This window comes from Macaca fascicularis, chromosome 13, assembly GCF_037993035.2.
Source record: "Macaca fascicularis isolate 582-1 chromosome 13, T2T-MFA8v1.1".
Classification (NCBI taxonomy): domain Eukaryota; kingdom Metazoa; phylum Chordata; class Mammalia; order Primates; family Cercopithecidae; genus Macaca; species Macaca fascicularis.
This window is the reverse complement of record NC_088387.1, coordinates 15885627-15908481: the sequence shown is the minus strand read 5'-3', so window position 1 is coordinate 15908481 and position 22855 is coordinate 15885627. Positions and strand designations below refer to the sequence as shown.

The following is a 22855-nucleotide window of genomic DNA, read 5'->3' as shown; positions in this document are numbered from 1 at the left end:
TCTCTGATATGCAGAAATAATGGCGTAGTCTGTGTCCTCTCTCTTTCTCTCTCTGTCTCTCTGCCTCGGCTGCCAGGCAGGGAAGGGCCCCCGTCCACTGGACATGTGACCCACGTGACCTTCCATATAACTGGAGATGGTTCTCACTCCTTACCCTGCCCCTTTGTCTTGTATCCAACAAATATCAGCGCAGCCTGGCATTCGGGGCCACTACCGGTCTCTGCGTGTTGGTGGTAGTGGTCCCCTGGGCCTAGCTGTCTTTTCTTTTATTTCTTTGTCTTGTGTCTTTACCTACAATCTCTCGTCTCTGCACATGGGGAGAAAAACCCACCGACCCTGTAGCGCTGGACCCTACAGTGCCCACAGCCACCCCTTCCCCCAGGTGCTCTGTCCCAGGAAGATGGGAGTTCTATCTATGAGCCCCTGACTGGGGCTGCTGCCTTTCTTTCAGCTATGCCCTGCCTAGGGAGGAGGAATCTAGAGAGGCAGTCTGGCTATAGCGGCTTTGCCGAGCTGCAGTGGGCTTTACCCAATTTGAACTTCCCTGTAGCTTTGTTTACAGCGTGAGGGGAAAACCACCTACTGAAGCCTCAGTAGTGGCAGATGCTTCTCCCCACACCAACCTCCAGCATCTTGGGTCGACTTCAGACTGCTGTGCTGGCAGTGAGAATTTCAAGCCAGTGGATCTTAGCTTGTTGGGCTCCGTGGGGGTGGGACCTGCTGAGTTAGACCACTTGGCTCTCTGGTTTCAGCCCTTTTTCCAGGGGGAGTGAATGGTTCTGTCTTGCTGTGGTTCCAGGTACCCCTGGGTATGAAAAAAAAGTCCTGCAGCTAGCTCAGTATCTCCCCAGATGGCTGCTCAGTTTTGTGCTTGAAACCCAGGGACCTGGTGGTGTAGGCACCCGAGGGAATCTCCTGGTCTGCAGGTTGCAAAGACCACAGGAAAAGTGTAGTTTCTGGGCTGGAATGTACCATTCCTCATGGTACTGTCCCTCAAGGCTTCCCTTGGCTATGGGAGGGAGTTCCCTGACCCCTTGTGCTTCCCGGGTGAGGTGATGTCCTACCCCGATTCGGCTAGCCCTCTCTGGGCTGCATCCACTGTCTAACCAGTCCCAGTGAGATGAGCTGGGTACCTCAGTTGGAAATGCAGAAATCACCCACCTTCTGCGTTGATCTTGCTGAGAGCTGCAGACCGGAGCTGTTCCTAGTCAGCCATCTTGCCAGCCACCTCTTTAATATCTTTAAATCCAAAAAACTTATCTTTCATGACCCTGACATTTTTTAAGATAACAGGCCCATAATTTTTTAGGGTCTCCCTCAGTTTGGGTGTGCAGGTTCTGCAGTTTTGCCAGCATTACCAATGAAGCCATGTTGTGTCATATCACGAGGCATATGATGTTGATATATCTTGCTATTGGTGATGTTAACAGTGACCATTTCATTAGGGTGGTGTCTGCCAGGTTCCTCACCTTAAAGTTGTGATTTTTTTCCCATTATCATTAACAAGTATCTTGTGGGAGATGCCTTGACACTATATAAATATCCAGTGTCTCATTAAACTTTCATCCACTAGTTTAAGCATCCCCTGATAATTCTTGCTTGTAACTTATTACTTTTATGGTGAGTTTCTGATACCATAATTCCTCCTACATTTATTAGTCATTTTATTGTAAGAAAGAGCTCTCCCTTTTTCTCCTATTTATTTATTTATTTATTTATTTATAATACTATGAATTCTTGGATTCTTATTTTATCCTATGGGTTATAATCTGTTATGAATGCTGTTTATTTTGATATTTAAATTGTACAAGATTTGATCAGGGGATAACCTTTCAAGCTGATTCCTGTGTTCTTTTTACATGTCCCCCTGGTGCTTAGAGCCTTTTCTCATTTCCTGTTAGAAAAAGATATTCTGACTAACCTTATGTTTTCCCTGCCCCCGTTCTAAAATCAACCATGTCTCTAAGGAGCTCTGGTTCCTGTTGCTGGAGTATGGTATTTAGAAATCAGGAACTGGGGAAGCATTGTGCTCATTGCCAGTGAGTACCATGGCTTCTAGGTCTTCTCAGCCTAGAAGAGTGAGGACTGGGGAATATATGTATATACAGGTGTGTGTATATATACATATCTCCCCCCCTCCACATACACATTGTGGTGCATAGAAAAGTGGCTGCCCTTGGCTGGGCGCAGTGGCTCACGCCTGTAATCTCAGCACTTTGGGAGGCTGAGGTAGATGGATCACGAGGTCAGGAGATAGAGACCATCCTGGTAGCCAAACCCCGTCTCCACTAAAAATACGAAAAATTAGCTGGGAGTGGTGGCGGGCGCCTGTAGTCCCGGCTACTTGGGAGGCTGAGGCAGGAGAATGGCGAATGGCATGAACCCGGGAGGTGGAGCTTGCAATGAGCTGAGATTGCACCAGTGCACTCCAGCCGGGGTGACAGAGCGAGACTCCATCTCAAAAAAAAAAAAAAAAAAAAAAAAAAAAAAAAAAAAGAAAAAAAGAAAAATGCCTTCATATGTCCTAATCCTGGAACCTGTGAATATATTACCTTACATTCAAAAGGAACTCTGTGGATGAAGTTAAGGATCTTAAGATAATTACCCTGGTTTATCTGGGTGGGCCTGGTATAATCACAGGGTTCTTATGAGAGGGAGGGAAGAATCAAAGAGGAGGGGAACAGATTCTCTTCTGAGGTCCTTGATTTTAGACTTCTGTCCTCCAGAACTGTAAAAGAATAAATTTGTACTGTTTTAAACCACTAAGTTTGTGCTAATTTGTTACAGTACCAATAGGAAACTAATTCCGAAGTAAGAGATATATGTATGTGTATGTATATCTATATCTATATGATATATAGATATTTATATAATACACTCACACCCACACCCACTGGTATCTATTTATCTAGTAAAAACTATGAGTTTCTATTGATACCTAAAATTCCATTTAAACACTGCAAGGATTATTGTAACTTCCCCCCTGTGAGAGGAAAAAAAAAACCACTGAGATTTTTTTCTATTCTTTCACTCTACAATAGCCATCAAGTTTGTGACCAAATGAGTGGGTTTTTTTCCCCACATGCCAAGTAGCAGACACTAGCTAGATGTCCTATAATTCAAATCCGACACTCTCTGCCTGGAGATAGCTTTAGATTCCACAGGTTGAGGGCTCAGTCCCCAAACTGCCCCCTCCTTCAGACACCAGTCGCAAGTCCAGGCCTCTGGAATTTCTGGCTGATCCACTCCAAGTTGAAGTTCCCATGGCCCCGTTTTTAGATATGGTTAATTTGCAGGAGCTGTTCACAAAACTCAGGGAAACTCATTTACCAGTTCATTATAAAGAAGGATTTTTTTTTTTGACAGAGTCTTGCTCTGTTACTCACGCTGGAGTGCAGTGGTGCAATCTCGGCTCACTGCAACCTCTGCCTCCTGGGTTCAAGCGATCCTTGTGCCTCAGCCTCCCTGGTAGCTGGGACGACAAACATGCACCACTGTGCTTGGCTAATTTTTGTATTTTTAGTAGAGACAAGGTTTCATTATGTTGGCCAGGCTGGTCTGGAACTCCTGGCGTCAAGTGATCCACCTGCCTTGGCCTCTCAAAGTGGGGATTTACAGGCATGAGCCACTGCACCTGGACACAAAGGGTATTTTAGAGGATACAAATAAATAGCCAGATGGAGATACACAGGGCAAGGTCACGATTAAACTGCAGTAAAATTGTGGATTGAGTGGGCATTGGTGATCTCTAGAACTAGGGACTATAAAGTGGATTGCAGAGTAAAGAGAAACATGAGATTCACAGAGTGCATAACTTAGAAATGAGTAATTACAGCAGCTTGTCCTGGCATAAAGACCTAAAAAGTATTTTTATGTGGATCCTCATGGAAGCCAGTGTGATAGGATACACAGCATCCCTGACAACATTGCTCAAACAAATAGACTTGGTTTCTTATGATTCTCAAGGAAAGCAGTTCTATAATGAGTGAAGATGGTGTGGTCCAGGTTGTCAGGCTTATTGTTGTAGTAATTTTATGTGCTATTTTTAAATGTATATATTTATTTTCACTTTTTGTTACGGAAAATTTCAAATACATTCGAAACTTGAATGCCCATGTTCCTAATCACCCAGCTTTAACAATTACCAACTGATGGCTAGTCTTGTTTCATCTGTTGCTCCTCCTCTACCTCCAAGTACCTTTTTTTCTTTAATATTTTAGAGCAAATTCTAGATATGATGATGATTTCCCTCTTGAGTACTTCAGCATGTGTCAGGGTCTTTACTCATTTCTTTTTTTTTTTCTTCAACTTTTAAGTTCCAAGGTACAAGTGCAGGATGTGCAGGTTTGTTACATAGGTATACATGTGCCACGGTGGTTTGCTGCACAGATCAACCCATCACCCAGGTATTAAGCTGAGCATCCATTAGCTATTCTTCCTGATGCTCTCCCTCCCCCTGCCCCACTGATAGGCCCCAGTGTGTGTTGTTCCCCCAATGTGCCCATGTGTTCTCATTGTTCAGCTCCCACTTATAAGTGAGAACATGCAGTGTTTGCTTTTCTGTTCTTGTGTTAGTTTGCTGAGAATAATGGCTCCCAGCTCCATTCATGTCCCTGCAAAGGACATTATCTCATTCCTTTGTATGGCTGCATAGTATTCTGCAGTGTATATGTACCACATAGTATTCCATAGTGTATATGTACCAGTCTATCATTGATGGGCATTTGGGTTGGTTTCATATCTTTGCTATTGTGAATAGTGCTGCAATGAACATACTCATGAACGTATCTTTACATAATAATGGAATGATTTGTATTCCTTTGGGTATATACCCAGTAATGGCATTGCTGGGTCAAATGGTATTTCTGCTTCTGGATCTCTAAGGAATTGCTGTACTGTCTTTTATAATGGTTGAACTAATTTATACTCCCACCAACAGTGTAAAAGCATTCTGTTTTCTCTGCAGCCTCACTAGCATCTGTGGTTTCTTGACTTTTTAATAATTGCCATTCTGACTGGCATGAGGGGGTATCTCATTGTGGTTTTGATTAGGTGCTTTACTTTTTTTTGAGATGGAGTTTCGCTCTTGTTACCCAGGCTAGAGTGCAATGGTGCGGTCTCGGCTCACTGCAACCTCCGCCTCCTGGGTTCAAGCGATTCTCCTACCTCATCCTCCCGAGTAGCTGGGATTACAGGTGCCTGCCACCACACTCAGCTAATTTTTCTATTTTTAATAGAGACGGGGTTTCATCATGTTGGCCAAGCTGGTCTTGAACTCCTGACCTCAGGTGATCTGTCTACCTCGACCTCTCAAAGTGCTGGAATTACAGGCGTGAGCCACTGTGCCTGGCACCGTGTCTGTCTTATTTGATGTTTCTTCACACCTGGGATGGCCTTACACAGTGCTTTGCACATTGCAGATACTCAGTGAATGTTTGTCCATTAAATGTACTTTATTTATTCCTAACAAGAAGCTTTGGTAATTCTGTGACACTGTCTTATCTAAAATTGCATGTATTTTTTGTTATTTAGACATAGTTATTTAAACATTATGTTTAATTTAAAAAATGTATTAGGCCCCCCAAAGGGCATAAAAGCAGTAATAGTTAAAAACAATATGGTATATACAATGTAAACTTTTTCTGGGGTGAGGGTGAGAATTTATGAACAAGAGAGTGTCCTTGATTGTGAATAGCTGACTGTCTTCTAGATGGTTGCCAGTTGGCTCACTTCCTTCCCACCTCCAGATTTTGAGAGGAACCTTGGGGTCTCTTGTTTGCATGCTTGCATGTATATATTTAATTCCAACACTATGAAGTATGCATATGGCATGGCATACGTTATAAAAGGCAGTAAGCCTCTGCCTCACCCCATTCTGACTTTCCATTTGCATTTTATGTGATTATATCAGCACAGGGTGAATACAGCCTTCTAGCATTCAATATGAACACAGTTCTAGAGACAGTGATGATTCTAGTCTACTGGCGAGGACCTTGTGTTTGTTAGGTAATCATAGATACATAGAATTGAGTGAAAGACTGGCTTTAGAATCAGCCGCTACTGGTTTGGTTTTGACTTTTTAATAATAAATTTTCACATTCAGTTTCTTTGGTTCCAAGATACTGTTCAAGTACCCAAACAATCTTTTCAGTCTTTTGGTCTAGGATTTTGTCCTAATCTAAACTAAAATCTATCCTAAATGATTCTCCTATTGTTCAGCCCTGGAAACCTGGCCCTTACAAGAACCTGTTATTCAGGTTTTTGTTGTTCTGCAGAAGCCATGACATTCTTGCATAAAGATGAGATTATTTATTGTATAAGCCATACCCAGGTACATGTTGATAGTCATTAACCCACTTCTTCACAGTAGCGATCTGTTTGACCACAAGAAAAAAAGTCTAGATCATTCTTTTTAATTTTTATTTTAATTTAGCTGGTTTTATTTTGGTCATGTCAAGTGATTGATGTGCAATAGATGTAATCATTTCATTGAAAAGATGTTAGCCCAGCAAAGTGTCAACTGCTCAGCGTCCCACTATTAAACAACAGCATTCTGATTCACTTCCAAACCAGAGACTTCAAGCTTCTGTTAATTAGGAATAGGCAATCCAAAAGCAAAAACCAAGGCAAAAGCAGTGACAAAAGTACTTGACAGATCTTTAAAGTGTCAAAGAATCAGATTATGTTAAACACAACTTACTGTTAAATAAAAGGTAAAACAATAACCACACACATAGAGCAATAATTGAAAAATCATAAATTCTTTGTTTTGCAACTCCTAGCTATAATTGCTCTCTATTGTTATCTCCCTTCAGGAAGATAATTAATCTTGAAATTGTCAATAACTTTAAAATGTATATTTCTTTGAGAAAACTGAATAATAGATTTCAATATTTTTTTAACAGCTATTTTGCAAGTCATTTTTACACTGCTTCTAAAGACAAATTACATCATTATATAAGTATTATTTTACCCACTTTGACGAGATACATACTGAAAGATGGTTTATGTAGTAAGTCTGGAGTAATTCAATTTAATTTTTTTGGCAAACTAGTGAAGGGAACCAGGTAGATTTTTTTTTTTTTTTTTTTTTGAGACAGAGTCTCCCTCTGTCATCCAGGCTGGAGTGCAATGGTGCCATCATGGCTCCCTGCTGCCTTGACCTCCCAAGGGCTCAGGTGATACTCCCACCTCAGTCTCTCTAGTAGCTGGGACTACATAGGCATGTGCCACCACACTTGCCTATTCTTGCATTTTTTTTTTTTTTTGAGACAGAGTTTCACTCTTGTTGCTGAGGCTGGAGTGCAATGGCACAATCTTGGCTCACTGCAACCTCTACCTCCTAGGTTCAAGCAATTCTTCTGTCTCATCCTCCCTAGTAGCTGGGATTACAGGCGCCTGCCACCACACCCAGCTAATTTCTTTTTATATATATTTTTAGTAGACGGGGTTTCACTACCTACATTGGCCAGGCTGGTCTCGAACTCCTGACCTCAGGCGATCCACCCGCCTCGGCCTCTCAAAGTGCTGGGATTACAGGCCTGAGCCCCTGCGCCCGGCCTATTCTTGTATTTTTTCTAGAGATGTGGTCTGTCTCCCTGTGTTGCCCAGGCTGGCCTCAAACTCCTGGGCTTGAGCAATCCTCCCTCCTCAACTGTCTCAAGTGTTAGGATTACAGGCATGAGCCACCATGCCTGGTCAGATGGATTTTTGAACTCTTCCCATTGCAAACTGAAAAGAGACAAGTAACTATCCCTTCTCAAGGCAACACCCACATCCCATCCATTCTCCCTTGAGGCCAAACTGCTTTCCCACGGAGACTGACAGCCAGTGTGCATTTCATAACACTCTTCCCCACAGTGCACCCATAGGCTTGGAAGCCTGAACATTTGTGGCCACTATACAACAGATGCAGTTTTCAGCCAGAACCCTCTAGTGCCTTCCTTTTCCCTGGCCCTCAGCTGCTGCTGGCTCTGCCTGCCATCAAGGAGCAGCCAGTGTGTGTGTGGCTGAGGTGTGGGAGGGGCCAGGGTGAGCAACAAAGCAGATCAGAGGTGAATTCTGGGGCTGGGTGGACACAGTGGCAGGACCAGTCGTGGCCCACAGTAAGACCAAAGGGCCTTGTGTCCTCCATTAATTCTTTTCTGGGCGATTTCTGCTAAGGACACCTTCAGGGAAAATTCCAGCTTGCCCTTAAGGCTCATCACCTGGGTGTGCTCCTTGTCAAGCAACTCACCGAGTTTGTGATCCTCCCAGTGCTCTGAGATGCTCTTCTCCTCCTCCACAGGCCTGGGATCCTTTTCCCTGATGAACTGTTCCAGGTGGCATCCCATCCATAGCCCTAACTATGAAGGCCACAGGAAATGTGACATAGCGAGCATAGGTATGCATCACAGTTCAAAGTACAGGGCATGTGACATTTGCGGCCCAGTCTGGCCTGCTCTCCCTGGCTCTCCTAGAGCACATCACAGACATTGCTGCTCCCAGACCCTAGTTTTTCTTTTATTCATTGCTTTTTTATTAGGATTTGGCTGCAAAATTGTTGCATCCCGTCCAGACTATATTCTACACATGAAATATCCAGAGGAATTGAGAGGTCCATTCTTGAAGCATTCCCAGAAGAATGAGAAATGTCCTACAAGTCAGAATTCTCTTCCAGCCTCTTCCTGACTCTTATTGACCAAAGTACATTCCAAGGCAGCTCCTAAACGGACCACTGCCCAGGAGAATGGCTTATTCTTAGCCAATCAGTCTAGTTCCTGAAGCTGAAGTTGAGATCAATGTCCTTGGAGGCATGTGGGCTGCATGGGGAAGAGGCAGACACCAGAACTGGGTTTTATTAGGAAGAATGAAGAGGAGATAGATGCTGGGTATGGAATCAACAATGTCCAATTCAGTGAGAATGGAAGGAGGCAGGAAGGTTTGAAAAATATTAAGGGGATTAATGTGTGGGGAAGTGTTGTGGGGAATATGGGAAGAGATTTGGACTTGGCAACTGGTTGGGTATTTGATGAAATAAGAAACCAGACAAAACAGGTGTAGTGCTGGGGAGGTGATAAGTTCAGTTTTGAATGAGCTGAATCTGAGATGCCAATGGGATATCCAAATAGTAGTTTGATGTTCTCAAGAACAAGCATTGGCCTGAAGGTACGTCTGAGAGTCCAAGAGGCATCAGCATGTAGAAAGAATTGAAGCCATTGAGTGGATGACTCAGAGAATAAAGAGAATGAAACAAAAACAAACAGAAAAACAAAACTAGAAGAATTTTGGAACCCCTCAGAAAGAAGATGCGAGTAGGTGAGAAAGTATTGTGGGAAAGGTGGGAGGAAAAGTCTGGAATGTTCGTTATCAGAGAAACTGAGGGATGAGAGCATTTCATGAAAGTAATGATGGTTACATTGTCAAAGGCTGCAAGAAATATTTGGATTTAAAAGTATCCATTGGATTTAGTGGCAAGAAGGTTCTTAAGACCTTGGCAATAACACTTTTGATGGACTTCTGGAGACAGAGCCTGACTCTGCTGGAGTGAGATGGAAAATGAGAAAATGGAGAAGGTGTGTGTAATCACCTATTTTAAAAGGCAAAAATAATTTTTTTGAAAAAACCAGGAGAGACTTTAGCATATTTAAATGCTAAACAGCCATTCTGATTCAAGATGGGTGGCTACTCAGTACACACTTTAATCTTTGCTCCTTTCAAAATGCTGTGCGGTTAAAGAGCAAGATCTGCAGCAGCGCTGGGAAACGTTCACATTGCCGTCCGCAAACAGGAAACAGTGAGGGATTTCTGGGAGACACAAAGCATGGGATTCGATCTTTGGCAAAAGCAAAGATCCTAAAAAGCAATATAGTAGAGGAAGAGACTATTGGAACATTGAGGTTTTTTGAAAGAACCTTGAAAAAATCCTCAAGACTACAGTCATTAGTAGCTGTGTGGGGGAAGAAGCAGTGGAGAAGAGTAGATTATGGGGCAGAGGGCCGGGTCATTAGTTCCAAGACGGCTGGAATAGGGTCAGGCCCAGAGAGTGCCCAAATGAGTGTTCCTCTTCTAGGCTATAGCTAGAGACAGCCTTGCTCTTAATGACCAGAAAGTGGGGAGGGCCTCCTTTGGGAGACGGAATGTCGTAGTATAATCTTGGAGAGAGATAGTTCAGGTTCTAGCCACCAAAATGGACACAGAGTCTCACATTCTGAAAGCAAGTTCCCCAAGAAGCGTGAAAGGTGATTTTCCTGGCTGCACTTCGCTGTCCACTCACCATGGCCAGTGCTCTGCCCTCAGCCATATATTCACACTGCAAAGGACACAGTGACTTTAGAACACTAGCTAGAAACACTTCTCATTTATAAACTTGAATAGATAACTAAAAGTCATCAGACATTAGCATGAAGAAGAAGAACAAAGAAGAATAATTAGTAAATAGTTACTGAGAAAACGGATAATTTAGAAAATTAGATAACTTAAATTTTCAGTATTTCTAGAAATGATTGAGATTATGTTGCACTCACAAAGCATTTCTAGGCTACTCTGGGCCAAGTGCTGGTGGCTCACACTTGTAATCACAGCATTTTGGGAGGCCGGGGCAGGCGGATGATATAAGGATCACTTAAGATCAGGAGTTCGTCTCTACTAAAAAAAAAAATACAAAAAAAAAAAAAAAAAAAAATCAGGAGTTTGAGACCAGCCTGGCCAATATGATGAAACCCCATCTCTACTAAAAATACAAAAATTAGCTGGGTGTTGCACACCTGTAGTCCTAGCTACTCAGGAGGCTGAGGCAGGAGAATTGCTTGAACCTGGGAGGTGGAGGCTGCAGTGAGCAGAGATCACGCCACTGCACTCCAGCTGGGCAACAGAGTGAGACTGTCTCAAAGGAAAAAAACAAAACAAAACAAAAAGAACAAGTTACCAAAACAGTATGAAAATAAGTTTATAAGTAGACTGGACGTGGAGGAAAATTATTTTATAAGCTGAAATATGGTGCCAATGAATTTCCCAGAACTTACTGCAGAAAGACAAATAGTTGAAATTATGGAAGAAAAGTTAGAAGACAATTTATTATTTCATTTGATAAGTACTTTGAATGCCTACTAGGTGCCCTCTTGGTGGCCTCATAGAGTCTATAATTTAGTGAGGAGTAAGGCAATAAACCAAACGTTACAACAATGAGTATATAAATTGGAATTGTGATAATTTGCTATGAAGAACAAGAACAAAGAGTCATAATATTAATAATAGCTGAAATTTACATAACTTAGAAACTGTGCCAAGAACAGTTGAAAGTGCAAACTTTGTTTATTTAATTTTTTAAATTAAAAAAATTTTTTTTTTTTTTGGATGGAGTCTTGTTCTGTCACCAAGCTGGAGTGTAGTGGGTGCAGTGGCACGATCTCGGCTCACTGCAACCTCCACCTCCCGGGTTCAAGCGATTCTCCTGCCTTAGCCTCCTGAGTAGCTGGGACTACAGGCACGTGCCGCCACGCTCAGCTGATTTTTGTATTTTTAGTAGAGACAGGGTTTCACCATGTTTGCCAGGATGGTCTTGATCTCTTGACCTCGTGATCCACCTGCCTTGGCCCCCCAAAGTGCTGGGATTACAGGCGTGAGCCACCGCTCCTGGACTTTGCTTTGTCACCCAGGCTAGAGTGCAGTGGTGTGATCTCAGCTCACTGCAGCCTCGACTTCCAGGCTCAAGCCATCCTTCCACTTCAGCCTCCCCAAGTAGTTGGGACTACAGGCATGCACCACCACACCCGGCAAATTTGTAATTTTTGTAGAGATGGGGTTTTGCTGTGTTGCCCAGGCTGGTCTCAAACTCCTGAACTCAGGCAATCCACCTGCCTTGTCCTTCCAAAGTGCTCAAATTATAAGCATCAGCCACCACACCCAGCCTGTATTTGTTTATTTAATCTTTAACATAATCCTATGTCAGTCAGGGAGTAAATATTTTAGACTTTATAGGAAATATACAATCTCTGTCACATATTTCTTTTTTCAATTCTATAAATGTATTATTATTTTAAATTAAAAAAATTGAAAAAATTTTTGGTAGAATCAGAGTCTCCCTATTTTGCCTATAAATGTATTATGATGTCAGGAACTTTGAAGGATCTGAGATTTTACCCTAGTTATATCCTAATAAGTTAGATAGAAGCTGACAGAAGACATGAGACTTCTGGGTCAGAGACAAAGGACTTTATTACTGAAGACATAATGGGTGGCATAGATCTCATGGACTTCAGGTTTTCAGGTGTGCATACAGTGGGTCTGTGTTACAGCTGAGGAGTACTGAGATCAGGGAACCCAATCTTATGGTGGGCTGAAGCACACCCACTCTTTCTTAGAGGGAGATATTATCATTGTTACACTTGACAGTAAACGAGGCTGCTCTTTACTGCAGAGGGAAGCACTCTCTTTTCCAAGGCTGTTCTCTATATAAATATCTTTGAAAAAGTAGTTCGTGACAAAGATGTACAGAAATGAGATAAATCCATGGTGAATTGTCTCCTATCAGAAAGCCAAGGCATAGAGAGGTTGAGGCTTGTCTGAGGCCCCAGAACTAAGTAGATGCAGAGCCAGGATTCAATCCCACGCTGTCTATGTAAGACATACTCTTAACCAAGGGTTGGTACACCATGACCTTCCAGCCTAATGTGGACCTGTTTTGCATAGCTGGTGAGCCAAGAATAGTTTTTACATTTATAAAGCGTTGTAAAAAACAAAGAATATGTGATAGAGATTGTTTATGTCCTATAAAGTCTAAAATATTTACTATCTGGCTGACACTTTACAAAAAAATGTTTGCCCACCCATACTCCTAGCCAGTGCACCTGACTGCCTTTTAGGATGTTTAGTAGGGTGTGCATGGGGGGCTAGCATAGTTCTAGGTAATGGTAGTAGGGAAGACATGAATTAAAAATTGAATCAGAGGCCAGGCACAGTGGCTCATGCCTGTAATCCCAGCACTCTGGGTGGCCGAGGTGGACAGATCACCTGAAGTCAGGATTAAGAGCAGCCTGGCCAACATGGGGAAGCCCTGTCTGTACTGAAAATAGAAAAATTAGCCGGGCATAGTGGCAGGCGCTTGTAATCCCAGCTACTTGGGAGGCTGAGGCAGGAGAATCGCTGGAACCAGGGGAGCAGAGGTTGCAATGAGCCAAGACTGCGCTACTGCACTCCAGCCTGGGTGACAGAGTGAGACTCCATCTCAAAATAAACAAAAAGTGAAAAAAATAAAAATAAAGATTGAATCAGGCCCTGAAAGGTGAGTAAGAGTTGAATGAAGAAAAGAGGGAAGCTGGTTCCATGAAGAAAAAAATTTCCCTGAGTGGAGAGATACTTGGGTTTTTAGACAAACTACCACCCACACTGTGTGAATGTGCACCGTCCCCTAAGCCCAGCGTGGGTGGTGGTTGTCGTCACTGAGTGCTGTGCACTGAGCCAGTACGTGGGAGTCGGGACAAAGAGATACCGGACAAAGTCTTCTGAGAAGACGTGGCTAAAATGTGGCCACTTAACCGCTGGTCTACACAGCTCTCAGACCAGAACCCTAGGAGTCATCCTTGATTCCTTTCTTTTCCTTACCCTACTTCTAATTTATCTGGCACTACCTCCAAAATATAGACTGAATCCAACTGCTAGTAATCTTCATCACCACCCCTGCATTCCAGCCACAATTAGAACAGCTTCCTAAGCAGATCTAACTGCATTCACTGTTGCTGCTTTCTATTTTCCATGCAGCAACCAGAGTTTTACTTTTAGAACTCAAGTCAGATAATGTTATTCTCCTGCCTCAATCCTCTGCTGACTTCTCCACACTTTTAAAATAAAATTCAAACTCCTTCCTATGGCTCTGTCCACCTTTTCAGCTGCATTTCTTATTCTTTCTATCTATGTTCACCTTGGTTTCTCAAGTCAATCTCTTCAGAGATACCTTCTCTGACTAACCTCCCTAAAATTAACTCATCCCTGCAATTATATAACCCTGGACCCTGCTTTATTTTCTCCATGACACTTATCCCTTCTTAAAAGTTATATTTATTGATTTATTTGCTTAAAAACACAATATACGCCTTTCTCAATGAGAAAGACTAGAATATACTTATTAGAATGAAGGATTCCTGAATGCAGGGATTTAGTCTTTTTTAGCACTGTATTCTCTGTGCTTGGGGTGCTTGGGAAAGTGTCTGCTACATAAGTGGAAGGTTAATGCATATTTATTGAAAGAATAAACACATCTTTTAATTAATTTGTGAGCTTCTTATGAAAACGCACCAAGTGTCTCCTATGATTTAATAAAACTTTAACAGTGAAGAAGATAAGCTGATCCTATTGATGACAGAGTTTGGCAAGAACCACCTGCCTTTTCTGGTTTTAACATTGAGGGTCTATGAAATAAGTAGACAAGGAGGAAGACATAGATAGATGTGTAGGCCACATAACATGGGGTGCCACCAAGCAAATCAAACCTTGTTTTTGTGACTGTCATGTTTGCAGCCTGCCTTTAGTCATGGCCACTGCGTAACTCCCTTGGGGTGGATAGTCTACCGCTAGGTAGAATGTTGGAATGCAACCTGGTGGAATGGACCACACTTTCCTTACCAGTAGAGTCGATAATATGCTGCTGACACCAAGTCAGCCAGATACTTCCCATTGGCTCAGGGGCTGAGAAGGACATCCTACAATTAGCTGTGAGCTTGGTAAGGATAGTGAAATGGTTTACATGGAATTTGAAACATTATTTCCAGGCCTCTAAGTGACTACAAAAATAACCAGTAGGGGATTTCAAAACTGTCTGACAGAGCATCAGTTAATCTTGCATTTTAGTTTAAGAACTTCTTTGATACAATCAAGAGATGGCCTAAAAATATGGGCTGTGTTTTTGCATACCATGTATTCCACCTACCATATCATCCTGGCAACGTCTACTGACAGACCCTGCTCCTCCTTCTCCCCATCCCAAGCGTTAAGAGTAGTGACTAATTCTTTTCTGTTTTAGAAAGCTAAACTGTTTCTATAAAGGGTTAGATAACAAATATTTTAGGTTTTCTGGGCCATATGGTCTCTGCCACAACTTCTCAACTCTGCCGTTGTAGTGCAAAAGCAGCCGGAGACAATACCTATTTAAATGAATGATCATGACTGTGTTCCAATAAAACTTTTTTTTTGTTTTTTTTTGTTTTTTTTTGAGTGAGGGTCTCACTCTGTCACACAGGTTGGAGTGCAGTGGCACAATCTCGGCTCACTGCAATCTCCACCTCCCCAGTAGCTGGGACTACAGGCACGTGCCACCACGCCTGCATAATTTTTGTATATTTTGTAGAAACGGGGTTTCACCTTGTTGGCCAGGCTGGTCTTGAACTCCAGACCTCAGGTGATCTGCCTGCCTCTGCCTCCTAAAGTGCTGGGATTACAGGTGTGAGCCAGTACACCTGACCCCAATAAAATTTATTTACAAAAGCAAGTGGATTTGGCCAAAGGGCCATAGTTGGCTGATGTGATTTAGACTATCACATAAACACAACTGGGAGATTAGAACAGTGGGCCTGTCAGTCATTTGCTCTGATTCGTACTCCATTGTGGATGAGTCACTATCTATTGATTTAATACGGTACATCTTTTAGGAGACTCAGTAAGGTATTAGCAAGCAACCTTCTTCTCTCAAAGATTTGGTCACTGTGTGCTCTATTTCAAGATACTGTTACTTTTTCCAAGTAAACAACTTTTGCTTGCTATCAAAATTTTACTCTTGGTAAACCAAACACCCTTCTATAAAGATGGAAAAATTACGTTAGAACCCCAGAAGAATATATAATCCTATCCCTTATATAATTCATCTTTTAATTCTCAGAGCGCCTTATTCAAACCCTTAAGGAGTCCTTGTTTCTATTCATATAAAATTAAACCAGAAACTGAGATCTTTATCAAGTTATGGATCATATAAGAAATCACAGCTATAATCTGATTTCTTCAGTCCAGCTTGAGTTTTAGGTGTACTCATTTCTGATTATCTATTATTATAGGACTGAATTTGGGACGTGTCCAAAACAAGGTGACTTACGTGTTTAGAATGACTGATCTCTACTGTATCTGAAGAACAGTGGCCTCATGAAGCTGTTCTGTCATTGTATATTTTAAAAATATATATAAAGTATATATATTTATATATAAATAAATATATACTTTGTATATATATTATATACAATATATCAAATCTATTATATATACTATATATTGTATACATAAAATATATAGTATACATTGTATACTATGTATATGTTGTATACATAGTATACTATATATGTGTATATAGTATATATTGTATACTATATATTTGAGTATATATATTGTATATATTACACACACACACACACACACACACACACACACACACACACACACACTAGCACCAACTAAAGACCAGGACACGGTCAGAGAAGGCACTGGTAGAGTGGATATTTCCCATTGGCTTAGGGACCGAGAAGGACATCCCACAATTGACTGTTGAATAGACTTTGGATTCAGCTAGAAGAGTATAAGATAGGAGAAGCTATTGTGTAGCAGTTCCTTCAGTCTGGTATACATTTACAGAGCATCTACCGTGCACTAACCATTATGCTAGGCACTGGTCAGGGAAGGGGGAATGATGCAATTGTAATTAAGACAGAAAAATTCTCACTTGTTGAATTAGTAGTAGACATAGGCTATATGTGCATAAATGAGCAATATTAATTGTTTTTAGTTCTAGGAATGAAAATGGCTTCCCACCGTTGCTAGCCCTGGGAGACTAACCATTCCTTATTGGTTTTGCTGCTCACATCTTTGTAAACAATCCCTTTTTGAATTGTCCTGTTGGATTCCCAACTGACATAGATGATAATGACCTTGTCATGTTTGAGGAAGAGCAAGAAGACCAAGGTGATTAGAGAGTCATGACTAGTGGGTAGTAGTCACTTCGCATTCTCTAATCACCTTTGCCTTCTTGCTCTTCCTCAAACATGCCAAGGTCATGTAGTAGGAGGTGCAGTTGAAAAGGACTTGGGCAGTTCCTGGGGGCTTTGAAGTTTGTGCTGAGTTTGGGCTGTGTTGTTTGCAAAATGGAAAAGCATTGGTTGGTTTTAAGCAGGGGAAACATGATCTGAATTATGCATCAAGAAGGTCATTCTGGCTCTTTTGTGTAAAGAGGCTATTGGAGCAGGTGTATAGGAGTGAAAGCTGTTAGGAAGACTTGTAGTGGTTCTGAGGTGATGGTGCTGTGGGTGAGGGGGGTTGTAAAGGAGGTAATGAACAGTGATCGGATTAGGATAACATTTGAAATTAGTGCCAATTTTGAGGAACAACTTGGATTTTCTGTTGCACTTATATGGGCATGAGGGAAAGAGAGGGTTCAAAGAAGACTCTTAGGTTTTAGGCCAGAGTAACTCTGAATAGTGGGACTGTTAATCAAGGTGGCAGAAGGCTAGGGGTGAAGATCAGGTAGGATATTTACAAGCCATGTTTTGGGCATATTTGAACAAATTCGAGTTGTCTATTAGGCATCCAAGTAGATATGCTAATTAGGCAATTAGTTTAAAGACCATCTGTCAAATGTGAAATTTGAGTTTGAATTTCAATGCTACTCTTTTCTAGCTGTTTATTGTTATCTTCTCCCCCTGGTTTTCTTGTTTGCCCTGGATGTCGACATCCAATGATAGAATGGAAAACAGACTTTCAAAGTAGCAGGTTGAAGATTTAAAAACTCAGCTGGGGCTGTATGAAAGGGGTAGGGAGAACGCAGATGTGTATGGACACTAGAGGAAGTGGAGCCAGATCCCACTGCTGCAGAAGGGGAGACTGAGAGCAATGTTTCTACTCCCATGAAAGCCACACAAGTCACTGAGGGCCCAGATAACTCAAAAGCAGACAGAACACAAAGTTTTGAGGAACAGGACATGGTTTGGGCAATATCAATCCTCACATAGACTTTATGAAATGATTTATAGTAATTATAATAATCATCAACATTATAATTGATAGCTTTCATTGGTTGCGGATGATGTCCCAAGCACATTTCTTTTTTTTTTGAGATGGAGTCTCACTCTGTTGCCCAGGCCAGAGTGCAGGGGCGTGATCTCGGCTCACTGTAAGCTCTGCCTCTTGGGTTCACCCATTCTCCTGCCTCAGCCTCCCGAGTAGCTGGGACTACAGGCATCTGCCATGCCTGGCTAATTTTTTTTGTATTTTTAGTATTTTTAGTAGAGACAGGGTATTATACAGGATGGTCTCGATCTCCTGACCTCATGATCTACCCACCTCAGCCTCCCAAAGTGCTGGGATTACAGGCGTGGGCCACCGTGCCCGGCCCCAAGCACATTTCTAAATGCTTCACATGCATTAGCTCACATAATTCTTAAAGCAAAAGAGAAGTAGTTACTATTAGTAGTTACTATTAGTAGCTCCAGTTACAGAGGAGGAAACTGAGGTGCAGTTAAATAAATTGCTGACATTTCACACAGTGAGAAAAGTGGAGTGGGGTCTGGAACCTGAGCAATCTGATTGCAGACCTCATTTGACCACTATGCTAAGAATCTTTCAAGAAGGATAATTTCTAGTTGGGAGACTAAAAATAAACACTGATTGAGAGATGACTAATCAATGGTGAGACCAACAGTGTCTGTTCTGTCAGTGAATCCTCCTTCCCTTTTCCTTCATTCCCACTGCTCTGGTTTTGGCACCATGATGAGAACCTAAGTTTTTAAACTGCACCTTCCAACATCATTTTAAGTGGCTGTGAACCACAGCAGTAGAAAGTATGCCTATACCTGAGGGCTGCTAGCTCACCTCTTCATTCTAACTGGCTTCATAGCAGGTATGATCTCAATGAAGTTAACATCAGGGGCTGGAGGCCGGATGGCCCTCAGGGGCCGACTGTAGGTCTCTTGACCTCTGGGAACAGCAGTGAAAGAGTCCTGCATGACTCATCGCCCCAGGCAGTGGGGTTCTGGAAGAGAGCTACCACACAGCTCATGTCCAGTCTGTTAGAGGACCACCCAAGTGGAAAGGGGACAATTTGGGTCTCTCGCTTGCCTATTGCACAAGTGTAACAGTCATTTTTGTTTAGTGTGCGAACAGAATATTTAATGCATTCCAGCCAAGAATTTGCGTCCTGATACCCTGTTTCAATTGCTATAGTTTGTTTTAAATCTTTCACCTCTACAACAGCTACTTTGGTTTTATCATTGGGTATATAACAAGAGAACTTAGGAGAGGGAGAAGGGGTGCAGGAGGTGGGGAAGCAATGAAGCACATTTCAAAGGATCCTATGGAGTCCTTCCCTGAGACTTCTGCTCTGATACCATAGAATAGGCTTAATGAAGGGGAAGACGTCTGGGGAGCAGAGATGGTCATCTGTACTGGATTACATTGGTTCAGCTGACAATTGGGAGGGGTAACTCCTTTAGTGAAATGAATATATGGTTTCAAGAAACTCCAAGTACTAGTTGGGGCAGTCCATCCTTGCTCTTTAGTATTTCATAGAGCATTGGACCAACTTTGGCAGAAAAGCTCTGCTCGAGGAGGACAAGATTTCCAGTTCATACTGGAATCTTTGTCAAACTATTCCCAGACTAACTTATCCCAGTTAACAGATTTCCAGTCTGAGGAGAGCTAGGAAGGACAAAGATACTTTTCTGAAGTGGAGAGTTTCCTCTGGCTTGGCAAATCTCCACAGGGCATCACAAGGCAAGCATCAGAAGTAATAGTTTGGGGTGAACTCGACCTAGGTGCATTAATAATGAGAGGACTAACAATAGAAGGGGAAAAGAAAGGGATGCAACATAAGAGGATCAAACCCATTTTAGCTTTAGCTTGGTTGGAGTTGGTGCTGGAATAGCTGTCTATGATTCTGAAGGAGGTGGTGCTCTTTTGACCCGGGTGTGATGAGTCCATCCTCTTTCTGCTGTTTGAACTGTGGCCTCGGTGTTTAGAAACACTAGGTAGGGTCCTTCCCAAGCTGGTTTGAGTTTTCCTTCTCTCCAACTTTTGATGAGGATGTGGTCCCCAGGCTGATGTTGGTGTACTGGAAACTCCAGGGGTGGCGCCTACGCTAAAAAAACCTTTAGTTCTGAGGGAAGAGAAAGTGGAAGATAAACCAAGTGTATAATTTCTGAGAAACTGATCTTTTGTTTCAAATGTCGGAAGATCAGTAGTAGAATGTAGATAAGGCAATTCATAAAGGTTAACAACCAGCGGGTCTTAATTTCTCCTTACCACTAGAGTGCTCAGTAATCGTACAAGTTTGTTGTTTTTCTTGTTATTAGTTTGTTTCTGTTTTTGTTGTTGTTTTGTGCTTTTTCCCATTTGGGTTACATCAACTCTATCTGACTTGATCACATCTGAAGGAAAGTTCCAAATTATGGGGAACAAGGCCTTCGAAGTGCCTAAATTTCCACATACAAAAAAGGTGGTGTGGTGTTGGGAGAAAAATGGCTGGCAAAAGGTGGTGCTGGGAGGCGGTGGAAAGGGAAGGTTTTTTATTTTGACTATTTAAGGGGTTTTATTTATATAACAAGGCCACCTTTTAGCTAGGCAGGCTAAACTGGAACAGCAATGGCTGTCACCCCACACTGCAGTTCCATAGCTAAGGATTCTGCCTTCTTTTTTCCACCATGACAGCCTGGTTTTTCCTAAATCAAGTCCTTTCTGGTTTGATACTTGGTACTTCTGAAATAGCAGCAATTTGTTCTAGCTGAAATATGGTAATGAAATATAAAAAGATTTTTTTTTTTCTTTTTGAGATGGAGTTTCGCTCTTGTTGCCCAAGCTGGAGTGCAATGGTGCGATGTCGGCTCACTGCAACCTCTGCCTCCTGGGTTCAAGAGATTCTCCTACCTCAGCCTCCCAAGTAACTGGGGTTACAGGCACATGCCACCATGCCCTGCTAATTTTTTGTATTTTTAGTAGAGATGGGCTTTCACCATGTTGGCCAAGCTGGTCCTGAACTCCTGACCTCAGGTGATCTGCCCACCTCAGCCTCCCAAAGTGCTGGGATTACAGGAATGAGCCACTGCACCCGGCCTTAAAAGGATTTTTTAAAAGGTGCTCAGTGGTTAAAAGTCAGCTTAATTAAAAGATAACTTTCAACATGTGTGTATATGTGCATGTGTATGTGTGTTTGTATTTAAAAGGCCTTCAAGTTTTAATTTTGCTCCTAGGACCTCGTTCCTTTTTTGAGCGAAAGTTTTCTTCTTTTCAGTTGACTGAATTCTGTTTTCTAAATTTACTGGTGCTGTCTCTCCTTTCTCTTGCACCCTCTGCTGCATGAGGGACTTCAAATAGTTTATAATAGCCTGGGATTTTTTTTGTTTTTTTTTTTTTCCCATTTTTTTAATTTTAATTTTTTTAAATTATACTTTAAGTTCCAGGGTACATGTGCATAACGTGCAGGTTTGTTACATATGTATACTTGTGCCGTGTTGGTGTGCTGCACCCATCAACTCGTCAGCACCCATCAACTCGTCATTTACATCAGGTGTAACTCACAGTGCAATCCCTCCCCCCTCCCTCCTCCCCATAATAGGCCCCGGTGTGTGATGTTCCCCTTCCCGAGTCCAACTGATCTCATTATTCAGTTCCCACCTATGAGTGAGAACATGCGGTGTTTGGTTTTCTGTTCTTGCGATAGTTTGCTGAGAATGATGGTTTCCAGCGGCATCCATGTCCCTACAAAGGACACAAACTCATCCTTTTTTATGGCTGCATAGTATTCCATGGTGTATATGTGCCACATTTGCTTAATCCAGTCTGTCACTGATGGACATTTGGGTTGATTCCAAGTCTTTGCTATTGTGAATAGTGCCGCAATAAACATACGTGTGCATGTGTCTTTATAGCAGCATGATTTATAATCCTTTGGGTATATACCCAGTAATGGGATGGCTGAGTCATATGGTACTTCTAGTTCTAGATCCTTGAGGAATCGCCATACTGTTTTCCATAATGGTTGAACTAGTTTACAATCCCACCAACAGTGTAAAAGTGTTCCTATTCCTTCACATCCTCTCCAGCACCTGTTGTTTCCTGACTTTTTAATGATCGCCATTCTAACTGGTGTGAGATGGTATCTCATTGTGGTTTTGATTTGCATTTCTCTGATGGCCAGTGATGACAAGCATTTTTTCATGTGTCTGTTGAATAGCCTGGGGTTTCTTAAAGAAGATGGAGAAGGTGCCAGACTCGCTTTGGGAGAGACCTGTTTTCCCTTATGGAACCCTGGGAGTGTAAGCAGACAAGTTCATCTCAGCTCTTAAATTGCTTCCTTTCATGTTGTGTTACCTGATTTATTAACTAGAATAGTTATCGCAACAGAGGCTACTCTTGGGTTTCTAAGGAAGAGCGTAGTTTAGACACTTAGAAATGCCTTTGTTTAAAAAGAATTTTTTAAAGTGCACTGTAAAAGCATCACGTGGTCTAGCCTCATAGTAATTCTCCTTTTTTGGAGACCCAGGATTCACTGTGGGCGCTGCCCAGAGCTCAGAGATCCAGTTAAAAGATAGGTAGTTCCTAGCTAAATAAAACTGGTCTCCTCATACAATCTTATGATAGATTTCTATAAATTTTATGTTTGATTTGGCATCCATCTTTAATCTCCCTCTAGCACCATTAGACTTTTTCTCTCAGTACTTTAAGATGTAAATTTTGCTATCTGATTTTTTGTCTAAGAGTTGTTTTCCTTCAATATGCAGATTTAGGCCTGCTTATCTGACAACTGCCTAGGGTAGCAAACAGATTATTGAGAATTTGAAAGTCTAAGACAAGAAAAAAAGGTTTTTATGAATCTATAAGATGTACTTCTATTGGCATGCCTAATGTATCTATGTAT

The 22855-nt window shown here is 42.0% G+C and overlaps 1 long non-coding RNA gene and 1 pseudogene across 4 annotated transcripts in view; one reads left to right on the top strand and one right to left on the bottom strand.

Annotated features, from left to right (window-relative positions):
- Nucleotides 1-22855, top strand: part of LOC135966776 (uncharacterized) — a 407986-nt gene that overhangs the window by 34316 nt on the left and 350815 nt on the right. The gene's annotated exons all lie outside the window — the stretch shown is intronic.
- LOC102122159 (small integral membrane protein 12-like) lies at nucleotides 8011-8475 on the bottom strand (annotated as a pseudogene).